Here is a 22,590-nt window from a genome sequence, read left to right on the forward strand (position 1 = left end):
TTGCCTAATGACTAGAAAGTGGATGAATGTACTTTTCTGCCAATTAGGAAATGTGCAAGTTTCATGCCGTGTATATTTCATTGTAACATTTTTCTCTTTTAAATCTGTCTCCTTATACAACTTGACCCCCTCCCCCACCCCATCATCACCTGTCCCATATGCAAATCTATGGATCACCGCCCCACTCTTTAACTATCTATTTACTGATCAAGTGAATGTGTCTCATTTTCTATCAGCTACAGCTCAGATCTCACATTATTATACAATTGCTGATTGTATCTCACCACTAGTCTGATTGAATTCACAATTCCTGGTCAGTCCCGTTCTCTGACCTCTAATAACCTTTAGGGCCAGTTCACACTACATGTGTTTCAGTTGCTTTTTCGGCATCACAAACGCACAGAAAGAAGGTTATGTGGTTGTCAATGTCATAGTTCACATCAGCGCTTGCATTTTCAGTGCATTGCAGGTGCTGTAAACAAAGTTGACCACGCTGCATTGTTTCTGCACAGAACTGTACTGGAACACATTGAAACGTCCTTGAATGTACTAAAACGCACATGTCTCTAACTACATTGAATACAAAGAAAATAGAAAAAAATAAGTGGAAGGGATACAAAAATGCAATGTAAACATGTCCAAAACGCATCCAAAATGTACTGGAACACACTAAACATGCATGCCAAAAGGGCATGAAAAAACCCATCAGGAACACATCTAAACTGTTTCTATAGTGTGAACCGGCCCTTAGGACTTGTTCACATCATTGGTGGTGCAGAAACGCATGCAAGAACACACATTTTCCAGCACAGCAAAGAAATGCAATGCCCTCTGTAGATGTGCGCAGGTACCATGATGAAAACGTTATTGCACCTACACACATCTATTAAAAACAGCCCCATTCACAGCCACAAAAACGCATGGCACCACACTACTGTGCGGCTAGGTGCAACACACTTGGAAAATAACATGCCTGCAGTATTTTGGCATGTTTCCACATGTTAAGCAGCCCATTGAATTCAATGGGCTTTGTGAAAAAATAAATATAACAAACACAAAATGCCACATTCACGCAGGTCCTCTGACCTGTACAGCATGAACGAGTGGGTTGTTTATGTGGCTAGAGCCACCTGTTACACTATGGGGACACAGCAGCTGTATGAACACAGGTTTTAATCTGACAAGTGTGAAGGCGTGGGGAAGTGGCCCTGAATGCTCACTGTGTGTTCAGGGCTGTACAATTGCAACCATATGCTTGTGAAATTAGGATCTGCAGTATTCACATAGTGTAACATAGGCTGCATGCTAATGGCGACAGCCATAAAAACCAAACACTGATTCACACTCTACAGGCCACAGCACCCATGTGAATGAGCCCTCAATTACACAACGTTTGATTTATTAACTCAGTACAGGTTTATCATTTGGATTGAACAGGAATTTGTTTGTGATTGTGTCCATGAAGAAAATGTTGTGTATTGTTACCATATATATATAATTTGGATATTTTCTCTGGTGGTGGGGGCCTGTCAGGTATGCTGTATGGGGCCCCGTGATATCTAACAGTGGCCCTGGGTGTATGCTTGTGTCTGTGCCACCTGTATAGTTAGGAAGAACAATAAGTTCTTCTATGGAGTATCTTGAACCTCTGCTATGTACCTCAATGCATCTAGGGATCGGCCACGTTTTCCTATGAAAAATAACAAAATTCTTTGTAATGTTTCCCCTGAAGCAAGCGTGAACTAACCCCTTCATATTATAAAGCAGACCGAATTGGCATTTTCCACAATTATGCATAGGCCAGATCTGTGTGCCCAGATAGGACCTCCTAGTGGCTATTCTATGGACAAGGTACACTTTTCTGTATGCCTGATCTTTATTGAGCTGCAATAGTCAATACGCTGCAATGGGCAGAAATATTTGGAAACAAACCACATGAGTTCAAGTATCCAAACATTAATGTTCCTTCATAGCAAGCCTCCATGATGTACTGTATGGGCCTGGCCCACTCCAAATGAATGCATTGTTCTGGTAGGTCCTCCTATGACAGACTTTAGCTACTTTGGAGGACATTGCACTGACTTTTCCTCAGATTGCATATTATCTGGCCATCTTAAGTCTCGGGAATACAATCAAGAGGATCTGACACTTTTTTAAGGTAACAAAAAATAGTCTTTAATTGACTCAACATAAAAATAAGCCAACATGGCTAAAACATATCTTGAAAATATGGGGACTCTGATATCCGGCGACAGTCCGTTCACGAACGAGAAGCAATTCTGCACCCCTAAAACCAACATAGAGGAAAGGGATGGTCAAATTGCTGTGCTGCTTCCAAACCACCTCTGGCATGCCAGGGTCTTTATGCAGGTCCTCGATGCCAATTCTTGCCTGGGGCCACGAAATATCCACTGGCCACAAGTGAAGGTGAGTGGAGGACGTGATGGTGGATTTCTACCAGCTTCAACCGCAAGCAGTACCACTCCTGAAAAATTAGAGCAAATAATCATTGACACGTCATCATGACAGTCAATTCTCAGTGCAGGCTATTTAGAGTGTCTTTCCTTTTTAACCATTTCAAGAGTTCAAGGAAACATTCTTGGAGCATCTACTGTGTTTGGAAAGGCCCAAGGTCCCCCCCTCCCCCAGGCACACTAATGCTTACTTGAAGTGGAGCCCCATCCTGATTTCATGATGAGCTTGAAAAGCTTGCCTCTCTGGTCTACGTGGCTCATGAAGGAGTGTTCTTGGGCTCACACCAAAACAAGGTGCTTGTTCGGGGAGCAATGGACAGGAGAGAGGGGCCAAGGAATGCTGGCATAGGAGCAGCTAAATGAATTATGTTGGCTGCTCTGTGGTAAGCGGCTGCTTTTTAAAAGTCAGCAGCTACTGTTTTTGTAGCTGATGACTGTTATTTTTTGATAGGTGGAGTGTAAATCCGCTTTAAATGTACTGTACAGCATTTCTGACAAACGCGGCTTAAGATATGGTGTGGCCCTAGGGTCAATGTGTGTTTAGAATACTTCCAAAATGCACATACAAAAACACTACATCCAAATGCATGTTCCATTTCTATAGCATGTTAAACAGAAGAAAAATGCACTTACATAATGTTAACATGTGCAAGTAAAAGTAGACAAAATACACATCCTTTTATTCTGACTTCACATACATGCATTGTGGTATAACACCGCACTCCTAGGCAAATCACATGCAATTTGTGTGCGTTGCAATTAGAGACAAACATTTTGCACACCTCAAATTGCACCGCATCCGGGCCAACAATGTGCAGGACCCTTTTTCAGGGTATGCACATGGGTGTGAATAGGCATGCGATCCAATTTGGCAAATCGCAATACGCTTTGTGTACCAATTTTGATGTGTTGTTAACTTCACCTAGAAAGCCGCAGCAGGTGGCATGAAGGGGTTGCGGTTGTGATGCGGTGCAGCGCTTGCACAGAAAACACTGCAAATTTCACATCGCATCTGTGTGACACCAGAATGTGCCAATATGTGGCTTGACAAAGCACAGTGGTCAGTGCAGATTATTTTCAATCCATGTTTTTTTACACTTTTCATTCACTGGTTTAACTCAGGTGATCGTTAATCACAATTATCTCTGGAGATCACATGCAGCCCCTCAACCATCTACACATATCTCTGGAAATCTATACAGATCTCCTTGAAAAAATGTCTCCTCTCTTCTTCGGAAAACAATTGTCCTCCACCTCATAAACAGGGGGACAGAGAAGACTTCTCCTTGATAACTAAAATCAGATTAATTATCTGTGCTTAATAAACATACACCAATACTGCAAATGCATTGTACTGTCGAAGGCATTGCACACTAACGCATTGCACACTAGAAATGTCAAAGGCGTTAGTGTGTACAGTGCATGAGTGTAAAATGCTTTAGTGCACACTGCAGTGTACAACGCATTGCAGGATAGAGCTACGCATTGCACATTGTGATACCGTGTACACCAACACATTGTAGACTGTAATGCACTGTACACTGTCATGCAGGATAGAGCTACGCATTGCACATTGTGATACCGTGTACACCCACACATTGTAGACTAATGCACTGTACACTGTCATGCAAGATGGAGCAACGCATTGCACACTGTGATACCGTGTACATCCACACATTGTAGACTGTAATGCACTGTACACTGTCATGCAGGATGGAGCTACGCATTGCACACTGTGATACCGTGTACACCAACACATTGTAGACTGTAATGCACTGTACACTGTCATGCAGGCTGGAGCTACGCATTGCACATTGTGATACCGTGTACACCCACACATTGTAGACTAATGCACTGTACACTGTCATGCAAGATGGAGCAACGCATTGCACACTGTGATACCGTGTACATCCACACATTGTAGACTGTAATGCACTGTACACTGTCATGCAGGATGGAGCTACGCATTGCACACTGTGATACCGTGTACACCAACACATTGTAGACTGTAATGCACTGTACACTGTCATGCAGGCTGGAGCTACGCATTGCACACTGTGATGCGCTGTCCACTGTCATGCAGAATCCAGCAACGCATTGCATACTGTAATACCATGTACACCAACACATTGTAGAATGTAATGCATTATACGCAGTATACATGTCTAGATATTCAAAGATTAGCCATGAAGGCCTAGCTGGTTACCTATTTGGCGACCGCAGATAGCCGAATAACGCTACACTACATCCAGGCAGCTCTGGGAGGGCGTCATATGACATCCTGGCAGAACGCGCTCTCTGTGATTGCTGTGTCCTAAGGACACAGCTGATCACGTGATGTGGTAAAAGGCCAATCACAGCGGCTTTTTACCATGTGATCAGCCATGTCCAATGACACGCTGATCACCGGGAAATGCATTTGCCGGGTCTTGGCTGCACTTTCATCACGCTGTCAGAATGTGTGGAAAGTACTGCCGAGAACCAGCAGTTATCAGAGCAGGGGTCAGCACCAATGATCAGTGCCCACCAGTGCCACCCAACAGTTCCGCCCACCTGTAGCCAGCAGTGCCACCCACCAGTGCTGCCTCATCGACGCACATCAGTGTTGCTAAATTACCAGTTTACCAAATGTTATAATATAAACAGACTGTTATTCATTATGAGCTATTTTGTTGTTAATGGAGCAAAAAGTAAAAACACACAACAGCAAGTCAATACCACCCAAAGAAAGCTCTATTTGTCTGAAAAAACTGATCTAAATTTAAGATGGGTACAATGTGGCATGACGGCACAATTGTCATTCAAAGGGTAACAGTGCAGAAAGATGAAAATTGGCCAGGACAGGAAGGGGGTAGGAGTACCCAGTAGGCAAGTGGTTAATATCATTGACCCATCAATACCCAGGAGCTAATGTACAGATAAGTAGCATGTGCACCAAGTGAGATTCTGCTAGGCCCCACCCAAAAAATTGCAATTACCTGTCCCTCAGATGTTATAAACATATTTGCAATGGCCACAGTTACTTTACATATAAGGATCATCTCCTCAGTTGAGAACTGTGCTCTCGCCATGTCCAAATGCCAATAAAGTTATCAAAATTTTCAACCAACACAAAACCTCCAACCACTTCTCATCCACTTACACTCCCCACAACCACTTCCGGGTGCGCGCGCACGTGATGACGGACTTCTAGGAGGATAGCCGTTCACGCGCCATGCGGACACCTGTTTGGCGCTTATTTGTGTGCGATCGCGCATTTTTATGCGCGGCTATGATAGCTTTCGCGAATATGTGTTTCTTATTGATTTGTTTTTATAACCTTGGCTAATATATATTTGTTGCCAAAGGCCAAAAATCAACAAAGTGTGCACTATTTTATTACTGTAAATCGAATTGTAGAAAACCTGTAGCTGGCTGCACAGTGAATGTGACGTATTCATTAGTACATAACAATATTGTGGTGCAAGCAGGTTTTTTTTTCTTTGGTTTTGAAAAAGCCAGTTTGCACCCACTTGCATATTCACACTCTTACAAGCTACATTTTAGCAGATTATATAAGTATACAAAGTAACTATTAAGGTTGTTCATATATTGAACATAAAATAAACACAAAAACATCGGTGAAACATTTATTGATCAAATATATCTTCATTTATTTGGTCAGCAGGAACAAGTAGGTACAGTCAATATCTTGGTGAGTCACAAATATAGGATTGATGTGGCAAAAATAAAACACTCCTGCTCATAAGAGCTTACAATCTAAAGATACTTCTAATGAACTGTGTGTGCTCAGGTTATAGCAGGAAACAAAGGGGAAGATGAATCAAGCAACATTTTCGTGCATATGAGATTTACTTACACAATCACTTAGTATAAAGATCCATTCACAAAAAAAGTCTACAGATCAAAATATCAAGAAAACAAAGCATGTGAAGAAAAAAAAACCCTCCCACCTCTACAAATCCCCTCCCACCTCTACAAATCCCCTACACATACATTTGTCAGCAGGTTTGTCAGAAAAATGCATTGGAGTCTAAATAAGCAAGCAAAATTAAAACAAGAGCAGGTTTTAAACAAAACGATTGACATGTGTGAGGCTTTCAATGCAAAGAGAAAAACACAATCATTGTGCAATAACACACAAACACACTTTACAAGGCCAAAAATATGCAAACATTTCCAGCCCACTTCCAAACACAGCCTGAGTGGTGTCTGGGGCAATTCAGCACAAAATCTCTTCCCCCAAACCACTACAAGCAAGGACTTGGTCACAAACTACACGGCCTAGTAACAGGCCAAATCACTCACTACTGCACATCTTTATATAAGCTAGGTTGTATTTGGAGCGCCAAACAAGGCCCCACACCCAATTAAACCACACCCACCACTGACCTTAATTTGGTCAGTGAAAGTGTTTTCACCTGATGAATCCGCTTCCTACCTGCATTAACCCTTGGTATACAGGCCCCACAAATCAGAAAGATATATACAGTGAAATGTACGTGTGCAGCATACAACAGTACATTGAGCAGGGATGTGAAAGGGAACCCCAATTGGAACCTTTATTGCTACTATGGTCACAATTCCCTCCAGATGCTCGCATGAGGTAAGACAGTCACATGACCACATCTTGTATGCAATACTGAAAATGACAAATCGATTTGACTAGTATGGTGAATTTCCCATCAATTGGCAAAACACTCCAGAAATCAAACATCACCAAACATTACACTCTGGGCAAAGCTGATTTACAAATCATGCGACTTACAGTAAAATTGACCATTTCAATGCAATTTTCAAGACATCTGACACAGATCTCTATGCAAATTGCCACTAAAATAGTACATGTACTACTATAGAAATCAATGTTTGAAACACAACCATGTGGTCGCTCTAATAGCAGACAATAGGGTGCGACTTTGCAGACTTTCTCTCTCTCTGTCAGCTCTTTGCTTGCCAAATCCTTCACAAAAGTGGATGGAGTGTAAACCATCATTATCAAATCTATTAGTGATTCAGGCTCTTACCTTATCCCATTGTATGACATTCACATAAGGTGCAGCTTTGAAGGTGTTTCAACAGACAAGGCCTCATTCTAATTCACATTTTAGGGATCATTTAGACAGAAAGCAAAGATGTTGCCAGAACATCTATTTGAAGACAGCCACACACGGAGATCATGCTACTTCCTCGCCAGGGTTGGGATTCAAACCGACAACCCTAGAGTTGTGAGGCAGTAGTGCTAACCACTAATCCACAGAGCTACATTGCTAACCCAGCCTGTATTTCTGTGTTGTGAATCAATCCTAGGTCCCTGGGCAAGGTCAGTGTAACTAGCCAGATATCTCCAATGTGACACAAATGTTGTGCTATGTTGCCAATTCAGATGTATGTTGGTTCTATGTATCCCAATACAAAGGATTGCAATACTAATACAGGCGTACCTCGGTTTACCAACGCCTCAGGGAACGTCATATTTGGGGTACAAATGTCAAACCATTTCAGTTAATTGGTCTGTTTACAAATGTTTGAATAATTTGGTATGGGCATGTGGCCTGGTATGGTTCAGGAGGGGGGGGAGGCGCTCGCTCGTCCCCCCCCCCCTTTCCTGACCTGCTGGGCTGCATGCTCAGATAAGTATCTGTTATGGATTTTGGGGGGTACCCCATGCTGTTTTTTATTTAATTTCAGCGTGGAGTTACCCCTTAACATCCATACGAGACCCGAAGGACTTAGTATGGATGGGAGGGGGGACCCCACTCCGGGGTTTTTACAAATTGTTTATAATTCCCTGCAATACTTTTACATCAACTGTCAGTGGGGAACTCCGCCAGCAGCTGAAACATGAGCGCTGCATTGGTTTTCGCTACTAAAATGCTGCATGAGTTGATAACATAACTCATGCGGGATTGTAGGAGCGACAGCCATGTGTTAATGTTTCAACTGTCAGCGGGGTTCCCCACTGACAGCTGAATGTAAAAAAAAAAAAAAGCGTGGGGTCCCCCCTCCCATCCGTACCAAGTCCTTCGGATCTGGTATGGATATTAAGGGGGAGCTCCACACTGAAATTAAAAAAAAAAACAGCTTGGGGATCCCCCCAAAATCCATACCAGACCCTTATCTGAGCATGCATCCCGACAGGTTAGGAAAGGGGGGGGGACGAGCGAGCGCCCCCCCTCCTGAACCATACCAGGCCACATGCCCTCAACATGGGGGGGGTGCTTTGGGGCAGGGGGGCTCCCCCCAAAGCACCTTGTCCCCATGTTAATGGGGACAAGGGCCTCGTCCGTTAGTGGGATAATTGGTCGGCCATTTTTGGGGATTTTAGCATATTTTGTTTACCAGTAAAGTTGGAAATTTTTTGTTCCAAATTTACTGATAAAAAAAATGTGCCAAAATCCCGAAAAACGGCTGACCAATTAACCCACTAACGGCCCGAAAATCGTTCGATTTTTTTTCGGCAGAAAAATCGGCCGATTTTAGACCCATCTATGGCCTGCTTTAGATGGGTCTAAAATCGTCCGCAAAAAAAAAATCGGCTGATTTTCGGGCCGTTAGTGGGTTAATTGGTCAGCCATTTTTGGGGATATTGCAACTTTTTTTAATTGGTAAATTTGGATAAAAATTGGCCGATTTTGCAGATCGGCCGATTTTAGCTGCAATGATCGGCAAATTGGCTGATCTTTTAACAGATAAAAAATCTGCACATGAGCCATGACCTGCAAGAAAAATAAGAAGAAAATGAAAAAGAAGAATAAAAAAAAAGAATAAGAAAAAGAAGAAAAAGAAAAATGCAGGCCATAGATGGGGCGAAAACTGACCGTTTAAAAAAAAAGAAAATCGGTTGTTCAATGGGCCCACGTTACCACTGTCTTAGAAATTCGCTTTAACGAATTTCTCCTTACCGTGAGTACTCGCAGTTGGATGCGCAGAAATCCCCCATAAAGCCGTGCGAATCTCGCTTACCACGACTGCAGCTAAACTACACGATTCCTGCCCATCCAACTACTTTTAGCTTCTGTTGAGATGTAGGTGATGGAGCTCCGTTACCCTAGAATGATCAAACGACACTCTCAGGATGGTGTTGCAATTCACATAAGGGCCGGTTTCAGACTCAGCCTTTGGTTTTATTACAAATACACACATGCCCCCCACATGAATAAAGTCAATCCCCTCCCACCGAACAATGCAATGGGGAGTGCCTATACACAGGATGTACATTCCGATTGGAGCATAGCCTTTCCTATTATCTATCACTGGTCCTCCCCCATGAGCCTTCTGAGGTCAGCAGACTTCCTCCCCTTCCCCCCCATGAGCCATCTGAGGTCATATTTCCCAGCTCCTAGCAGTATGTCCATTCCCTGTACAAGCAACCCCTAGAAATATCAGTCTGTACCTGGATGGGCCCGATACGATCTTTATTAAAACACATCCATCCAAGATACAGTTCAGGTCGATAATGGGTTGTAAGATATGCATAAGCCTACACGTGGAGTTCACACCGCTTGCGCATTGCGTTACGAAGTCCATGTGGTACTATGCTGCTGATATGTGGATACAGGCCCGTGGTCTACTGCCAGCGGCATTCGCATCGAATGCCGTGGTGGTATACACGCCGGTCTATAAGCGCAGATCCGCCATCTCATCCATTACCGAGCTGAGTACTGTAATACATACATTGTACATGCGCATGGCCCAATTGCAGCCTTCAGAGCTTTAATTAAGCCACACGAGAGACATATGAATAACACTCATATATGACACATTTAAAGTTCGACCAACAATACAAAATTTCCATGACACCACCAATGGTAAAAAAAATTGTTCGATTTTCGCCCCGTCTACGGCTGGCAAATATAATAGCAAAGTAATTACTTCTGTCCCTGCAGAGAGCTGCGCTATTATATTTGACATTAAAAAGTATAAAGGTTGCAACATTGTATCTATATGTATCCAAATAAAAACATCTGTATCCGAAATGGATACAAATAGATACAATGTTGCAACCTTTATACTTTTTAATGTCAAATATAATAGCGGAGCTCTCTGCAGGGACAGAAGGAATGTTTCAGCTCTCATCGGGGTTTCCCACTGACAGCTGAATTTTAAATTATTTCCGTGAATTAAATAAATAATAAAAAAAACAGCGTGGGGTCCCCCCTCTCATCCATACCAAGCCCTTTAGGTCTGGTATGGATATTAAGGGGGAACTCCACGCTGAAATTTTAAAAAAAAACAGCGTGGGTCCCCCTCAATATCCATACCAGACCCTTATCCGAGCATGTCAGGAAAGGGGGGGGACGAGCGAGCGCCCCCCCTCCTGAACCATACCAGGCCACGTGCCCTCAACATGGGGGGGTGCTTTGGGGCATGGGGGGCTCCCCCCCCAAAGCACCTTGTCCCCATGTTGATGAGGACAAGGGCCTCTTCCCCACAACCCTGGCCGGTGGTTGTGGGGGTCTGAGGGCGGGGGGCTTATCAGAATCTGGAAGCCCCCTTTAACAAGGGGGCCCCCAGATCCCGGCCCCCCCTCCCCTACGTGAATGATTCTGCGGTACACGGTCCGCAGACTCATTCACAAAAAAACTAAGTGTGGTGTAAAAAAAACACAGTACAGGGTCTTTGACAAGTCCTTTATTAAAACAATGTCCCCCGAAGTAGATCCAACGTCAATCGCGGCGGCAGGGACCCGAAAAAAAAAAAAGGTTCCGCTCCCGTCCGAAGCTTCCAGCCTTGTGAAGAAAAGCCTAGCTGACATTTCTTATATAGGTATGGGGCGGGGCCAGCCAGGAACAGCAAGCATGTGACATGGGGCGGGTCACTGGGATGATGTCAAAATCAGTAAAATCATTACAGAAATAATTATAAAGGATAAGAAACAAAAATAGAGTCACTAGAACTAAGGAAATTTAATTAGATTAAATGAAGATATGCTTAGTGCTGTTTATTAAACACAATAGTCACGACCGAGTGCCTGCTGTCAGAGGAATCCACAGTAAGATTCACTATTAGTCAGTGGCTAAAAAACAAACGCCCATGGCAGAGGTCTAAAATGTGTTCTGCACATGCTCAGTTCTATCTGCCAAAGACACTGCACGGGAGTCTAGATTTTTACTGTGTCGATTTCCTTGAAAAAAACGATTTCTAACACATTCTTAATTTTTTTGGAAATAGCAGATATTGTTTAAAGTGAAGTCCTGATATTTGGCAAAGCAAATTTCTAAGTGAACATGTCTCTGCAGTGATTTTTCATGGTGTTAGACGTGCTTCTTAGCAAGTCTGATTCCGGGCGTGTGTCTTTTTGTGAATTAGATTGGGCATCTGCTTATGGGCTCTAGTCAATAGTGAATTAGGTTGCAGGGTAAAAAATAGACGGACGCCCATGAAAATTGGGCTTAAGCCCATGAATATGCGCCCACGCCCAATAGTGAATCAGGGCCACAGTGTAAAAGCATAATATACCAAATTTATAAAAAATGTTAAACACTTACAATGTTAAAATACATATGCAATGAACAGTATACAACTGGTCCTGGGAGTCAGACAAGCCGTTTCCTGGTATCGATGTACATAATGACATCACGAGCGTTGGCTCCACCCTACGCATTTCATCACATCTGATGTCTTCTGGGACCCTAGTGTCTACCAAGCATTTCTTTCACTTAGGACAGATTTCCCCTTACTTCCTGTTTTGCTTGTTGGACGGGAATTGAAGAGAAATTCTCCAAGGGGACACAAATAAAAAAGAACCTGACAGGGTTTGCAAAGTTTCCTTAGTCTATTCAAAATGAAATAAAAGTTTTGTTTCAGCTTTTAAGCCCAACTGAACTATCTTTATTAGTGCAAAGTGAAACAAAAACGAGAAGCGCACCAACCTTGCGCATCACCTCAGTAACCAAAATTTATTAATTAGAAAGTGGTACTCACAAACAGCGAATAAAATCAGGCATGTAAGTCGTCAAAGGGACTTCAAAGATACCTTCTTCATCAGAAGTTATGGCCTTCAAAACGCGTCAGCTGTACTGAGTGTCTACCCCCATGATGGGATTCGTGCTGGCTCCTTATCTTTGAAGTCCCTTTGAGGACTTACATGCCTGATTTTATTCGCTGTTTGTGAGTACCATTTTCTAATTAATACATTTTGGTTACTGAGGTAATGCACAGGTTGGTGCGCTTCTCGTTTTTGTTTCACTTTGCAGTATTGGTCAGGCTTCCCCAGCCTCGTTTGGAGCTGCACAATCTTTTATGCACTGGTGGTCACTTTTTCCAGTTCTGGTTCCATCCATTTGCCACCCACCTGGGTCCTAGAGCACAGGAGAAATCGCGTCTGGTCTACCATCTTTATTAGTGTAATGTATACAGGCAACATTAACAAGAATGATCATTTTTCTTTTTAATATCTGATAAATATCTGCAGCAAGAGTTAAAAAAAAGCATGTACTGCCCGCAGATAGCAGTGTCAGACCGCAGCTCTCAAACACAAGCTAACCTGCTGTTCAATACACTCCAATAAACAATGCTCTAATCAAGATCAGTGTTCTGGGGGTATGTAGGAGAGCTGGGCTGGTGCCACTCTCCTTGTACTGCCAGCAAAGAATTTTTAACCCCCGCTGCAGTGCTTAGCTGTTAAAAAGCCAAAACTAGGTATAGCCATTACTATATATGCAGCCTGACTACATTACAGTATAACATTCATTTGGTTCACTCAGGCTTTAAAAACGGATTTTCCTAAATCAAAATGTTACTGCAATGGGACCCTTGTATACTAGAGCCATGTCTAAATTGGTTGTATCTCTTTTATGCATTTCCATTTATTTTCACTGATTGAATGGAATGTTCCTTTAAATTTTCCTGGACAATTCATAATATCAATTTATTTCTGTAGCACAGCTTTTAAACACATACAGTTTTTAATGGATCTAAGAGTCAATTTCACCATTTGCAGAAATTCTTCACAGGAACAGCAAGGTAAAAACTAAAGTACAAAACTTTCTCACCTTAAGGGATCATTTACTGAAATACATTAGTTCTATACGATCTATACAAGTGACCTGTTCATATCTGATTGTTCTCATCAGAGACAAATGTAAAACCTCCATCATTATTTTATATTTAGTGACACTTGTCTGGACAACATGCAATGCACCACTTAAAGTGCCTGCTTATATTTCCAGGAAAGGCAATGCCAGTGGAGACACATAAAATAAGTGTCATTTACTCAGTAAGAAATGATTTTAGCTCCAGTAATGTAAGAAGAAGGTTTTATTTTCTGCATTCCTGGCAAAGACTTGTCACTCATCACAAGTAGCTGATGAAAGATTATATTTCCAATCTGATTTTTTTCTCCACCCCCACTACATGCAACTGCAATCATGTAAAGGAACAGAGAAATGAGGACTGCATTCTGTACAAGTTAATAGGTAGGTGGCATTGACCAGTACGCACATAATTTTCCACAACTGAATAACTGTTAGTAATTTAATAGAATTATGATTCAGATACTTTAAATACTGTGGCATTTAGTAAGTACTTACTAAGCCCTATTTCTGAACTTAGTCCACTTAACCACTTTTATTAAAGCAAATCCTTTTTTTTATGAAAGTAAAATATCTGCCATTTACAATTAAAGTTTTGTTTTTAGTTTGAATGTCAAATTTGTCACATTTGCTTATTTGAACCCCAAAACTTACCAGTCCTTAGATGAGGTGGCTGTATTGGTTTAATTTTTCAGGCTTTTTCTCCCTTTTTTTCATCAGGTATTCCTGCAAACGACACTATTCTTGTCCTAGGGTGACACACTTACTTGTAATATTGTATCTTTGGAGGAGCAGAATTGTCACACTAAGCTGCTCTCCTGACCTCTCCCTCTCATTGGGCTACATTCACAACGCAGTATGGTAAAACACAGATTAGTGTTTTTCAAAAAAAATGTTGGCATTCACAAAAAAAATGCATCTAAAATATCGCATACGGTATTTAACTCATGAAACCATGCAGTATTTTACCATGTCATCATATCCAGCAGGCGGTACTTCTTTTCCGGTGCACACTTCTCAGGGGTTTGACAGAAGTGAGTTATGGCGGAAGACAGCTCAGCAAAAGAGAAGCCAAACATCCTGGAACTGGTGGAGCAAATGGTAAGGCATTTTTAATCCTTTGAACAGCCTCATTTGTCTTGGCAGTTATGCAGTTTCATGTTTTGCTTCTGGAACATTTCTCCTTACTTCTGGAACACATGGCATCATTTCTGGTTCATGCTTTGCTTGTGACATATGTATCTCCTGCATTGTTGAACATTTATAGCTCAAAGTGTCCTTCTCTGCTTGTTGCACAAATGGCTCATCCTTGTTTGTCCAAAAACGTCCAGTGTAAATGTTCAACCTTACTTCCCCATTTGTTTAGACTTGTGAAACATGCCCTAACAGGTTTGCTGTGCAGTTGTTTGATATGATTTAGAATAGGAAAACTAAATAAGCACAAACCAAACTTCATTTAGGCTCCATGTACACGAGCCTACCCTCAGCTCTGGAAAAACGAAAATTGCGACAAAACTCGGCAACCATTTTGCCGTGTTTTCCCGCAGTCGGCGGTCAAAACGTTCCTATCCTGAATGTGATTTTTCCGCGTTCAGGAGAGGGAAGTTTAACCTCACCTAAACACGGCAGCTCCCAAACTCTGCTAAAAGCCTATGTGTACATGGAAACAATCAATCTTGGAAAAGAAAACAGTGGAAAAAAATTACAAGAGCTGTCAATTCAGTGGGAGTAGCACCCCATAGTGTTAAAGAGGTACCATGATATCAACATCAAGAAGAACATGGCCTTCAACAGGAAGGAAATGTTAGTCTGATTGTGTGTACTGACATTAAAAAGCATGACTACAAATGTCTAAAATTTCTCTCAAGTTAATGTCACTTCACCTTTTCTAATGTACATCTTGGATGTCTAACTTGCTTGCTTATCTCATTTCTTCTAGGCAAAAAACTGGTGGCAGATTACAAACTTCCGTTCATATGTTGGGCTATGAAGAAAAGCTGATACCCTTCATCCATGAAGAGACTGTTACAGGACTGCGCAAAGGTTTCACTACCTTACTCAACAAGAGAGGTACAGTAAGTAGATTGTGTTAGCAAATAATCTATATGTTAACTATTCATGTTCAATGATGATGCTGGGTTCTCCCTTGCAGCCCTATTGTATGCTGTTCGGAGAAACTCCCCCGTCCTTCAGAATACAATGCTGTTTTGACAAACTTTCCTTAGAGGTGACCATGAAGCATCTTTTCCCAAAGCTAGATTTATCCTGGACTTGGGTCAGTTTGCAGATGACCCCACAGAGGAAGGCATCCTCCTACTCTATTCTGAGCCAAAGACCTTAACTAGGCTTCGCTGCATCTGACAAGAATGAAAATAACTTCAGCCCGTCTGCAGAACAGCAGTCTAATGTCAGTGTTGAGGTACTGTAGTCATCATTCTGCCAGCATTCCCAAGTTCCTTAACAAAAGATAACAATTTAACACAAAGTTCAGCAGATATTAACACCCATTTGGGTTTTCCCATTCCACCATTTGACATACAACATGGGCATACTATATGTCGCACTTGAAATATTGACCAAGAACAACTTGTTTTTGACTAGCAGCAGAGAGAGAGGTTCCACCAAACTCAAACAGAACATCATGAGTTGTTAGAGATCATTTACACCCAGTACTTCACTCACCGCCCTCGAGATTGCCAATCACTTCAAAAACAAGATTGACACTATTCGCAGGGACATCGCTGCTGCTCAGACCTCCACCCCACCTACCTCCTCTCACACAGCAACCCCCTCAACACCCCTCCCCCTGGGCCTCACCACTGTTCAGACCTCCACCCTATCTAACATCCATCTAACCCCATCTTACATCCATTACACAGAAGCCCCCTCAACACTCCACTCCTTCGACCTCACCACCACTGAGGAGGTCACTAAGGTCTTCTCTGAAGCCCGCCTCACCACCTGCCCCCTCGACCCTGTCCCCTCACAACTCCTACAATCTCCCTCCTTCTCCATCCTACACTCCCTCACTCACATCTTTAATCTCTCCCTCTCTTCTGGCGCATTCCCCTCCCCTCTGAAGCACACACACATCACTCCTATACTTAAAAAGCCCTCCCTGGACCCCACCGACACGAACAACCTTAGACCCATCTCCCTGCTGCCATTTACATCCAAACTCCTTGAGCGCATAGTCTATACTCGCCTAAGCTCCCACCTCAACGACAACAACCTCCTCGACCCCCTACAGTCCGGCTTCCGTCCCCTACACTTCACCGAAACTGCCTTACTCAAACTCACAAATGATCTGCTAACCGCCAAAGCCAATGGCCACTATTAAGTGCTCCTACTCCTCGACCTCTCTGCTGCGTTCCACACAGTCGACCACCCCCTCCTCCTCAAGAAACTACACTCCCTTGGCCTCAGAGACTCCGCTCTATCCTGGCTCTCATCCTACCTATCACAACGCTCCTTCAGCGTTGCCTATAACATTACCACCTCCCCCCTACTCCCCCTCTCTGTTGGGGTCCCTCAAGGCTCTGTCATCGGTCCCCTTCTCTTCTCCATCTACACCTCCTCCCTTGGCCAACTGATACACTCTCATGGCTTCAACTACCACCTCTATGCCGACGACACGCAAATCTATCTCTCGACCCCTCGCCTCACCCCTTCTGTCTCCGCCCAAATCACCAGCCTACTGAACGACATATCAGAGTGGATGTCGCTCCACTTCCTTAAACTAAGCATCTCCAAGTTCCTAGTATTCCCCCCAGCCCCCCCCCCCACTGATTTCTCCATCACGTCCAACCATGCCACCATCAAGCCCACCCCGCAAGCCGGAGTACTAGGTGTCATCCTAGACTCCAATCTATCCTTCCAGCCTCAAGTCCAATCGCTAACAAACTCATGCAGACTCCACCTCCACAACATCGCCAAAATACGCCCATTCCTAACCCCTGAAACTACTAAGCAGCTCATCCACTCCCTCATCATATGACGACTCAATTACTGCAACTCCCTCCTTACTGGCCTGCCTCACCACAGGCTATCCCCACTCCAGTCGATCCTGAATACGGCGGCCAGACTCATCCACCTTACCAACCGCTCCATTTCCGCCACCCCCCTCTGCCAATTCCTCCACTGGCTTCTGATTGCCCAACGGATCAAATTCAAACTGCTAACACTGACGTGAAAAGCTGTCCATAATTCTGCTCCAAGCTACATCACCGACCTAATGTCCAAATACCACCCAAAACGCACTCTCCGCTCATCACAAGACCTCCTTCTCTCTAGTTCCCTGATCTCCTCCTCCCATGTCCACCTCCAGGACATCACCCATCCTCTGGAACTCCCTACCCCAATGTATCAGACTATCACCCACTCTCCTCTCCTTTAGGCGCACCCTATAAACCCACATCTTCAGGGAAGCCTACCCCATCCTCTGCTAACTGCCGATCTCCTCCACTCTTCCTACCACTCCATCCCCTACAGCTTTTCCTCGTGTATCACTCTCCCCTCCCTCCTAGATTGTAAGCTCCAAGGAGCAGGGCCCTCGAACCCCTCATGTTTCGCACTGTATTGTTATTGTACAATCTCTTGTATTGTTCCCCTTTGTAATGTACAGCGCTGAGCAAACTGTTGGCGCTATATAAATACTGTATAATAATAATAATAATTTAAAGTAGAAATTAAGGGCAGCTCTGTGTTTCACTCTCTCTATTTCTACTGTTTCTCATTATCAGTGAAAGAAAAACCCATATTTTGTCTTGTCACCCAAACAATAATAGAGGGTGAATCTCACCAATGGAATACAGATGGCAAAAACTGACAGGGGTTAAACCCTTAGTTACACTTTCAAGTCATTTTGGCTATTCTATTTGGCAAAGTCATTGCTATATCTTAGCACATGTGTGCTTTTTCATGATGGAGAATATATATTGGATGCTATTTACTGAAACTGGAGCCCAGAGAATCAGGTGCAGTTGTTCCTACTAACCAATCAGCTTCTAAATTTAGCTTGTTCTATGAAACTTTGAAAATAACACCTTATTAGCTGATTGGTTACTAGGCACAGCTGCACCAGATTGTATGTGCTCCAGTTTTAGTACATCCCCACCATTGACATTCTAGACAACATTGAGCCTAGTTCTTTGAGCCCAAACATCTCCTCATCATTAAAATGATGAGATGTTTAGGGGTGTGTATCAAAGTGGGATGGAACACCTAAGTGCCTTTGGCATATACCTCAAGACTTGTAAATACAGTGGATGGTACAACAATGGTACAACAATGGTTGTCTGGAGAATTAATAATATTGCTGGAGAACATTGTAGTTTTATGTTTTTATTTATTTATTTTAACAAAGGTTTTGCAAGCAAACATAGAAGAATACTTGTGCATGGCGTACATTTTGACAAAAGTATTGAGACACCCCTTCAAATCATTGGATAAAGGTGTTTCAATCACCTCCATGGCCACAGGTGTTTAAAACCAAGTACAGTACCTAGGAATGCAGACTGCTTCTACAAACATTTGTGAAAGGATGGGTCACTCTCAGGAGCTCAGTGAATTCAAACATGGTACCATGATAGGTTGCCACCTGTGCAACAATTGCATTCATGAAATTTCCTTGCTAATAAATATTCAACAGTCAACTGTTATTAGTATTAGGGTTTCCATGGTTGAGCAGCTGCATCCATGCCTTACATCACCAAGTGTAATACAAAGCATTGGGTGCAGTGGTGTAAAGCACGCCGCCACTGGACTCTAGAGCAGGGGAGACGTGTTCTCTGGAGTGAAAAATCACGCTTCTCTGTCTGGCAATCAGAAGGACGTGTCTGGGTTTGGTGGTTGCCAGGTGAACGGTACTTGCCTGACTGCATTGTGCCAAGTGTAATGTTTGATGGAGGGGGGATTATGGCGTGGGGTTGTTTTTCAGGGGTTGGACTTGGCCCCTTAGGTCCAGTGAAGGGAACTCTTAAGGCGTCAGCATACCAAGACATTTTAGACAATTTCATGCTCCCAACTTTGTGTGAACAGTTTGGGGGTGGCCCCTTCCTGTTTCAACATGACTGTGCACCAGTGCACAAAGCAAGGTCCATAAAGATATGGATGAGCGAGTTTGGGGTGGAGGAACTTGACTGGCCTGCACAGAGTCCTGACCTCAACCCAACAGATCACTTTTGGAATTAATTAGAGCAGAGACTGCGAGCCAGACCTTCTCATCTGACATTAGTGCCTCACAAATGCACTTCTGGAAGAATGGTCAAACATTCCCATAGACACACTGCTAAACCTTGTGGACAGCCTTTCTAGAAGACTTGAAGCTGTTATAGCTGCAAAGGGTGGGTCAACTCAATATTGAACCCTAGGGACTAAGACTGGGATTCCATTAAAATTCATGTGTGTATAAAGGCAGGCGTCAGGCAGGATGTTGCTGCTCGCCCATGGAAACCTATCCCATTAAGCTCTGTATACACTCTTGTTGTGCTAATCCAAAGGACACACAAAGTTTGGAAATCTTTAACTATTGACTCTGTAGACAGTTGGTGACTTTTGCGCACTGTGTGCTTCAGCATGTGCTGACCCTGCTCTGTCATTTTATGTGGCCTGCCACTTCATGGCTGAGTTGCTGTTGTTCCCAGTTGCTTCCTCTTTGTTATAATACTGCTAAAAGTTGACTGTGGAATATTTAGTGGCAAGGAAATTTCATGGATAGACTTATTGCACAGGTGACAACCTATCACGGTACCACGCTTGAATTCACTAAGCTCTTGAGAGTGACCCATTCTTTCACAGATGTTTGTAGAAGCAGTCTGCATGCCTAGGTGCTTGATTTTATACATTTGTGCCCATGGAGGTGATTGGAATACCTGAATCCAATGATTTGGAGTTGTTTTCCAATACTTTTGGCAATATAGTGTATCTCCAAAGATCTTTGTGTAAAATTATTTATTTATTTCAGGTACTTATATAGCGCCGTTAATTTACACAGCACTTTACATACTGTATATATTGTACATTCACATCAGTCCCTAACCCTCAAGGGGCGTACAATCTAAGGTGAAAGTATTGCCACTGCATGTTCCATATGTTCAACCAAGGGTTCAGAGCTTCAACAGAAGCTGCTGAAATGATCTGCTTATGTTGAAGTGAGCTTGAAATGGGGCCACTTCCCATGTTCCTTTCCAACAACCACAGCCTTTTCTCCAGAAACAACATGGTAAGATTTACAAAGTAAGAGTTGATGCATACCTTGAAAGATAGCTTTGCATGAAGCATTGTCTGACTTCATGGCCACCCTCATTGTGATAGGATTCAGGGATTGATAGAATAGAGTCCTCCTCAGTATCTTGAACCTCAATAACCTTAAGTTATGAAGGATGCAGCAGGCCAAAAACACGTCACCAACTTTTTCTTGGCTCAATGACACATCTTGTCTTAATAGTAGCAACATTGTAGTGAGATTCTGCAGGTGTTGAGCACCTCAAAAGTGGTGTTAGCAGCCAGGGTAGACATGGATAGCCAGAATCACCTAAAATACAGTCTGAAAATGCCATTTATTGAACAACAACATTATATAATGATGAGTGGGTTATAACAGCAAGATATCTTCCATACATTTTGTATTTAATGGCAAAACAAAATTGTAATGTGAAGGCCTTAGGCCATATGTAAACTGGCTTAGGTGGAAATGGTTAGACCAGGATCAGAATCTGGTTTAGTTTTTTGTTAAACAGCCATCACTAGCAATGACTAGATGAGCCAAGGTAAACAACCTGATGTGTATATTTTGTCTGCAAGGTGTGAGGAGTGAGCAGAGGAGTGTAGCATATAAAATTTTCTTCCATCCATGATGTATGTGACATACATTAAGACATATTTTATAACAAAAAGTGTCCTACCAAGACGTCAGCCTCCAGTTATTCTGTTATATCAAAATGGCGGTAGAGCTGTGATTGTCCTAGCATGTGTGCATCATGGACAAATCCTTGGATCCAGTGACCACATTTCTGAATAACATATTTGCATCACAAACAACCTGGATGTTGAGCGAGTGGTACCCCCTCCTACTACAGTAGATGTGGGCAAAAAAAAGTCACATGAGTTATTACACCAATGGCATTGGGAATCCCAGCTACCTAAAAGCCTGCAGGGCATTAGCAAGTAAATGTGAAAAAAATGGCTGGAATACTCCAACCACCTCTCCCTTTCAGTTTGGTACACAGAAAGTAAAAGTGTAGACTTCTTTTAGGATGGGGGGGTTACAAGAAATAACCCTCCCCAAGCAGGATATTGCACTAAACTTCTAGGTAAATAAGAGAACCAGAATCTTTACTAAGTGGAAAAGTGGGTTTGATAATAAAGTCGGCAGTGCCTCAACCCAAGACAGGGCCTCTGTGAACAGAGGGGATCCCCTTTCTGGAAACTTACCAGTTGTCTAATCAAAGTAATTGGGAGCAGGAGAACTATTTATTTATTTATTTCACGTACTTATATAGCGCTGTCAATTTACGTAGCACTTTACATATATATTGTACATTCACATCAGTCCCTAACCCTCAAGGAGCATACAATCTAAGGTCCCTAACTCACATACATACACATATTAGGGCCAATTTAAACAGGAGCCAATTAACCTACCAGCATGTCTTTGGAGAGTGGGAGGAAACCGGAGTACCCAGAGGAAACCCACACAGGCACAGGGAGAACATGCAAACTCCAGCCAGGTGGTGCCATGGTCGGGCTTTAAACCAGCAACCTTAGTACTGCCAGGTGGGAGTGCTAACCATTTAGCCACTGTGCTGCCCATTAATCATAAGCAAATAGATTTGCACCAGTAAGGAAATAATAATTTTTTTATATAATAATAGATTAATAACCGTACATACCTCTAATGTACAAACAGGTGTTCCCAATAGGAGTCCTGATGGAATTGTGCACATATACCTGGGTACATATACTTAAAAATAGAGATACCTCCAGATAAATGTTGACAATGGTTCTGAGGATTTCATCCTGATACCTAATGGCAGTAGAGGTCTGTGCGTCCCTCCATGGATATGCCTCTCCAGACCATC

Source organism: Staurois parvus, unplaced genomic scaffold (assembly GCF_062004578.1).
Source record: "Staurois parvus isolate SC_StPar_1 unplaced genomic scaffold, SC_StPar_1.0 ptg000217l, whole genome shotgun sequence".
Taxonomy (NCBI): Eukaryota; Metazoa; Chordata; class Amphibia; order Anura; family Ranidae; genus Staurois; species Staurois parvus.